Here is a 7,907-nt window from a genome sequence, read left to right on the forward strand (position 1 = left end):
TAACATTAGTAGTCGTAAACCCAAAATTGGGTCGGCTGTTCAACGACGGTTATAAAATAAAATAAAATATTAATGTTCAAATGCTCTTTTGTATAATATTGAATGTCATGAATAATTTCTTATTGCACCTTCATCAGCATAAAGATATGGTGAGACTGAGCAAAAGAAGAGCCACAAAATAACAATACCTCACTTGTCTAGTTAGACATCGATAAAATGAAAAACTTTTTGTGAACACAAAATCTCAATTAAGAAACTTTCTGTGAGCAATTTATTGACTTTCGTAAATAAAAATAACAAATTTTTGCAAGTTTTTAATTTTTTTAACATTCTATACTGATTATTATACATGCCAGCATATATTTTTTTCAATTTAGTAGATTTTTGACGATATAAAACTAGTAATTGAATTACATTGCTTTATCTTATACTATATATATCTAAAATCTAAGTCACTCGTAAAACATTTCGCGCAAAAATTTAAGAAAATTTTTTATAAGAAATAACAACTGTCCATTCAATTTCTGATACCTAAAAACCAAATACAAATTCAACAGTTTTTATGCTTTTTATAAATAATAAGAATATATAAAATCCGAGATAATGATAAACTTTTCACGGTCGTGTATATTAAGGATATTTGGTAGCAGTGTCAAAAATTTAATCAAAATTAGTGTTTTTAAACAATAAAAAAAATGTTTCGACCTATGAATTTATACTATTATGACTCGTGTTTTGTATCATTCGATTCAGGGTAGAAAAATTGCAAAGAAGCAATGCCTCACTTGTCTAGATATCAACTATAATTTAATTAATATCTACAAGACTAATATAGTACCGTTTTTTAACAAAAAACTTTTTACTTTTATGCTTTTTTTACAAACTTATAAAATATTAGTCCTATCATAAAATACGACTTTTTTAAAATTCGATTTCTCAGGAACTGTTCGACCGATTTCGCACAATTTTTGTATTTCGTTATGTATAATTATACTTCTTAAAAAATTTTAAATTAACATTCTTATCTTTGCTATGTAAAATTACATTAACTCCCCTTTGAACTATTGAGATTGAGTCCTAGAACATGAAGATCCGGTCATTAGATCAAAAGTTATTCAAGGGTAGTCTGTTTTTTCTTCGCAGATTGACTGTTTTTTCTCTGCGCATTGTACTTCTTATATTTAGAGATTCGATTTTATAGAAATTAATGCATGTTGTATGTTGCACGGCATATTTGATTGTCTAACTTGAAATAAATAAAATTGTATAAAAAAATCTTCGTTTTCCCAACATCTTTAAATAAATATAAGTTCTTTCTATACTAAAAAATCGTTAGGACCGCTGCCATTTTGGGTGTTCAACGTAACATTACATTTTGTTTTGCTGAGCAAAAAATCGGTTTACTGTTTAACCTTTGACCATAATACAGTGCGAATTTACTGCTATCATACTAAGATGTTGATTTGAACCGTATTTTAAATTCAAGACGAACTTTAAGTTAAATGATGATCGGGTTTAAAAAACCCGATAGTTATGGTTCAGCCTGCCATTTTACTAAAACTCTAGCGAACTGATACCGTCAAGTGACGTCATCGCAGGCAAATCGTGAGTTTGATCGACTCAAAAGCCAATCAGCAATCAGGTTCGACATACCCGCCTGACGTCGCTTACAGGTATCCAATTAAATCTGATTTAAATCGCATGGTTAGGCATAATCACTTCACTTCTTATCGCGTTTCATGTACCCAATTGAAAGGATATATTATAGTTTAACAAGATCGAGTTCTAAATCTTCTGAAGTGTATAGGGAGGAAAGAAAAAACAACAAAGTGTATTTATTTAAGAGAGAAATAGCCAACAATGCCATCTAAATATGTGAAATCAGTAGTGAGAAAGACGGATGAAAAACAATTCCTCCTTGTTTTGTCATAAATCAAACAGCTTTTGATCTTTGTAGACCTCTAATGTTCTCAGTAGTATATTGTTCGATTTCGATTTTTTTGTTGTTATTTTAATTAATTGCAGTATTAATTATTTTGTGGTCCTTAATGTGTTTACACTTTTTACTGCTTTTTTTGTCAAAGACTCGAGAATTATATATATTAAGAATGATCATTACGGAACACTGCAGTGCTAAAAGAAATAAAAAAAGAAAGAAACATCATATACTTAACATTCGATTTCTCAGGAAGTAATCGACCGATTTATTCCAAATTTTGTATTTCGCCTTATAAAATTACATTCTTTAAGCAAACGTCAAAATTTGTATGCTTTCAATTCAAAATTTTTCGGCTATAATTAAATAAAATGATTAAAAAAATTACAGATTAAAATTACCTTTTTGCATGGAGTTATTTTTGGATCAAATTTTATAATTGGTTGAAAAAAATTTCGATTCGCTTAAAAAGTTCTCGAGTATGGTGCTAAAAGTAAAGTTAACATTAAGGGGCAAAAACTGCTCTCCTGTCCAAACTATGGGACCATATTTCTCAGATTACGGCAAGTAAAAAATCTAAATTCGTCAGAAAAATATCGTCTGCAATAATTAATTAGCATGAGCTCTGGTGGATCAGAGGATAGAGCACTCGCCTTCCAACGAGGTGAAGAGGGTTCGAATCCCAGCGATGGCTGGTCGATACGAATTCCGCATCCGGCTCTCACCGATCACAGTGTTGACGTAAAAATACCCTCAGTGGTAGACGGATCATGGGTAATAGAGACCCCTTGTCGCCAGGCTAACAGTGGGGGGTCTTCATGTAACGCAAATGCGAGTTAGTTCCTTCAAAAAGTCCTCCACAATGGCAAATTTCTCCCAATACTTCATCCAGGAGTTCCCTAGTCTTCTGGATTGGGTTCAAAACTACACGCCTACGGAATTGAACATTAGTTGTCGTAAACCCTAAATTGGGTCAACCGTTCAACGACGATTATAAGATATAAAATAAGATTACCATATTTGACGTCAATCTTTTAAACTATTTAGTGAACCTTTAATAAATCCTTTAAACCTTTAAGATTGAGTCCTAATACGCGAAAATCCAGTCATTAAATCAAACATTATTTAAGAAGTTAACGTTTTTATTTTCTGCACTCAACATAAATTAAAAAAAGGTAGGGATGGAGAGTTACCTAAACTGTAGCAATGTGGCATATGGAAAGCATCAGTTTCAAAGTTAAAAGTGATCTAACATTCCCTTAGAAACAACTTATTTTTTGCATACGCCCCCTTTTTGTGCGGTGTCACCCCGGCCATCATACTACCTCCACTGTTGTATCGATCGTTTTTTAACAAGCGCCTACGTTTCTTATTTCGAACGTACCGGAACAGAATCACAAAGAGAAGGATTAGATGGGGGTGGGGGGCATCAAATTCACCTGACCAGGAAGTACACTTCTAGGAATTTTTCTCCTCCAAAAAGAAGGGGGTGAGGGAAAAAACGGAAGAGGAAGAAGTTGCAGAACGACATGTGAAGTTTTATGTCGTATAGCCCCCCTTTTTTTGTCATAGTATCGTCTTTAATCTTTTAAACTTGATCTTTTAAGATGTAACGTGAAAAATAATACTTTTTTCATGTTCTAAAATTCTTATTTACAGATCTCAGCATATTTTTTTCCTTATGTTTATTTTCTTCTTACTTTGAACTGCAAGTACATTTCACTATCATAGTTTAGACAACGATGAATGTGAAGAATTAACCATTTGAGGAAAGGGTTTGGTTACGGTTTTTATCACTGAGGTTTTCATCACCAAATTGAATGTTCTTATTATTAACAGAGTCTAGAGTACATCTGTTTAAAATAAAATAATAACTTTAGTTCATATTATTAAGTTGAAATCTCTTTTCGATACTGAAAATAGCTAAGCATGTGACTAAACTCTTTTTGTTCTTAATCCTACTCACATCGAAGCTTCTTTCACAGTAAAAGGCACCACCCGTACAACAAAACTACCCTCTCATCCACGCTAATATTCAGTTGAAAACAATCAAAGAAGAATTTCTCTGGAAGACAAAGCTGAAATTGTTCCAGCCATCCTCAAATCGTTTGCTGTCGTTAATGTCGCCCACGGTTCCAAAGAAGGGGAAGATAGCTACGTTACATTAACGAGTTAAAATGTAGCCCACACGGTTAGCTGTCAGGGTGCGATGGGTGGTATGAAGAAAGGATTCTTTGTTGACGAGTCCCTTCTACTCCATGTTGATGGATTGTGGGTAAAATAGAATATATGTCTGCCTCTTTAAGAGACATTCGAATGAAAGGAGGAACATAAAAGAAAACTAAACGTAGACTGGAAAACTAAGCGTAGTTAGATATTAAATACTTGCCTCCTTCAAAATGTGAAGTTCAATTTTGTTTTTTAGTCATAAATGTTATAACAACAACATTGAAGTTCAATGTTGCAACCTTAACAGTGAAGTTCAATATTGCAACTTCACCACTGATTCAAACAATGAGATGCAAAGGTCTCCAGCCAATTTAAGTTTTTTTTAATGCTTTTTTCGGTTTTTGTCTTTTTAAAGGAATAAAAAAAAGCAAGTAATTTTAATTTTATTTATTGTCCTCAAAATGTGAAGTTCAATATCGTAACATTCATTTTTGCATAGTCATTATTGTTATAACAACAGCAACATTGAAATTCACTGCTGTAACTTTAATATTGATGTTCAATGTTGTAATTTGAATTTATAATTTCAATAATGCGTTTCACCACTACCTTAAACCACTACCTTGCGTTTCACCACTTTTACCTCTACCTTTCACCACTACCTTAGTGGTGAAACGTAATAATTCCAATATTGAGTTTCACCACTACCTTAATACTTTTTTCGGTTTTTGTCTCTTTTAATGAATAAAAGAACAAGTGATTTCAATATTATTTATTATCGTAATTGTATATATATTGCAATTAATTGACATATTTGAAATCATTCCCGCAAACCCTATTAATAACAGTACCTAAAAATTTAATCATTCGATCAAAAGTTAGTAGGAGTGTTTCCCTTTTTTTTCGTATTGTACTTTCACCCATCGTCAGAAATAAGATTTTAACTTCATTCTCAAATATACTAGTTTATGAATTTATGCATCCAAATGTGCATAGTTCATTTGCAAATAGTCTAAGATGCATATTAAGGATGGTTATTACAGAACACCCTACAAAAATTTTTATTTAGCATGTGATCCCATGATTTAATGACTTACTATGATTACATTTCTTAGATCATTATAGCAGTTTTACCCAAAATAAGTGATTCCCGGTGATATATATATATATATATATATATATATATATATATATATATAATATATATATATATATATATATATATATATATATATATATATATATATTAAACTTTCTTTAAGTTCCTTCGAAAATCAATAATTTTTAAAGATGTATTCTAAATAGAAGGTAAATTAAGTGAGAATATGTTTCAGCTATACGTGAGCTATATGTTTGTTAAAACAAATTTTAATAAATACTTGTTCTTCCAATCGAAAAAAAATTATACGCAGTACAACTGTTTTTTATTTCCTTTGGAATTTTTTCTAAAGATAAAATTAAAAAATACGCTTAAGAAAACATTTATAACAATTCTGAACTTCCTGATAAAGAAAAAAGAACGACTATATTTTCAAGCATTACCTCTCATTCCCTCTCTCTTTTTTTAAATGAAGACACATGTCTTAGATGCAATTAGGAACATTCCAAGATGATTTTCTGAACCTTGTTTTAGTAATTCTATCACATTGTCAGCGTTTTACTCTGCTTATCTGATAAGTCCAAAAATCTCAACTAGGCATACTTATCATTTTCATTAGTTGTCTTTAGAGTCAACGAAGGTATTGTTGCCAAACATTTTAATGTGAGAATTTTTTAAACCACTTACTTTCATTATAACATAAGCAGAAGATATTTTAATTCAAGAATAGAACTTGTTCTGGCAACAAACAAGAATTCTTTGCTTCATTTAGATTCTGTCTTATAGAAGCTTTGTATTAAAAAGCTTCTAGAATTATTTTTTTAAATGTTATAAACCATCCATTGACATGCTCTATTTCATCTTATTAAAAGGAGATAATTATAAGTTCAAATAGAATTCTTTGAGAAAAATGTAATGTTCTGAATTCTAAATACTACATCTCTTAATATCGTAAAATTTCTCCAATTTTGCAAATCTAAATAAATAAAACTGTTCGAAGTATTAAACGTTTATTTATTTAAGCAAATTACTGGAATAAATTCAACTGAAGATGAATCAACGCATATTTTGTTACACAACAGAATTGTTAAATACCAAATTACCGGAAACACTCAATATTCAAGTATTACAAACTTACTTTTTAGCAAGAACTAAGAGTTCCAAAAGTGTCTCGTTTACTTTTTTTTTCAACTGTGTTTGTTTTGCTGTATTTGATGTATAGAAATGATTTTTTCAATATATAAATGAATATTATTAATATCATTAAATTAAAACAAAGTCATTATTCAATTCTATACAAAAATAGTAATTTCTGTTTCAAAAGAGTCAATTTTTTAACCGTAAAAGTTGTTTAGTCTTTATATGCCTAATCACTTACTTTTATTATAACAAAAAATGGTATTTTAATATCTAAAACTCATACGTTCTAGCAACAACGGGGAATTCTTTGTCGAATTTAGATTTTTCAGGAGAAAGCATTGTATTATAAGTCTTCTAGAATTAAAAAAATAAAAAAATAATTTTTACAGAAAAAAATACAATAACTATTTTTGAATTCTATTTCATTCCAACAAACGGAAATAACTATAATTTTAAGTGAAATTTTTCGTAAAGGAACAAAAATCTCTTTTTCTCGTCTTTAATTGTTGACAAAAATTGAACTAAATATCAAGAATCCATATTACATTACAGAGTAATTAGAATCCTGATAATTGAATCAATGCTAAAGAATTGAAAACAAACCTAAGTCAATTCCAAGAGGTGTTTTTTAATCACTGCCTTTAATATAACATTTTTAGTATCTTTGTTAGAAAGGAAATCACAAAAGAAACAACTATTAGGAGTCACGAATTAGTATTTAAGTCCAGAAAAAGAAAGAAGTTTTCAAAACTTGTACAATCATCAACGAGGAAGCCATGCTCAATTTCTTTTGTTGCAGTTGCTAAAAAATTCTACCCAGCGATGAAACTGCCATTGATGTTTTTAACTTTCCTTCCCTTATTGGAGATTCGCCAGACATCTAAATATTAATACGCGATTGATCAAAGAGGATATCATTTCCAACTAGGTACTTGGGTTTCAACACTACTTCGGAATTTAATTTTGGGTTACAGTTTTAAAGAAAATTAAAAACATACTTATTCTAAACAAATCTTAAATATACATGGTGCTCCGCAAAGACCACTCTTAATATGCATTTTTGTAATCCTTGTCGAAAATGAAAACAAAAAAGCACACACTTTGAAGGCTACAAATCGAAATTTAAACTAAAAGAGAAAAAAAAAACTATCATAATTTGATAAGTAGCAATAAAAGAAGGCGTAAGTAATAAACAGCAAGACAAGTTTGATTGAGAGAGGAAACGGAGAAGAGTTGAAAGACGATTATTCAAAATGCATTTCAGTTTCAACCTCTAATTAAATCTGTTTTAACGCTTATTACAATCGTCTTCCCCTACTGTAATTCGTTATATTTCCATAGCGCTTTCCTATTTTCTCGCTTAACACATTGCTGACCGGCAACTTTTCTGAAAATTACCGCATGTGCCCGGCTATTGTTTTGAAAGCCGATGTGGAAGTGAAACAATATAATAAGCCTTAAAAGATTTTAATTTTTAATGCCGTATGATAAAAAGTTAACAATCACCAATGTGTAATGGTACACCACAAGTTTTACAAATGTATCGAGTTTCGTAAAGTTATA

Source organism: Parasteatoda tepidariorum, chromosome 4 (assembly GCF_982258835.1).
Source record: "Parasteatoda tepidariorum strain Cologne lab strain chromosome 4, Ptep-v5.0, whole genome shotgun sequence".
Taxonomy (NCBI): domain Eukaryota; kingdom Metazoa; phylum Arthropoda; class Arachnida; order Araneae; family Theridiidae; genus Parasteatoda; species Parasteatoda tepidariorum.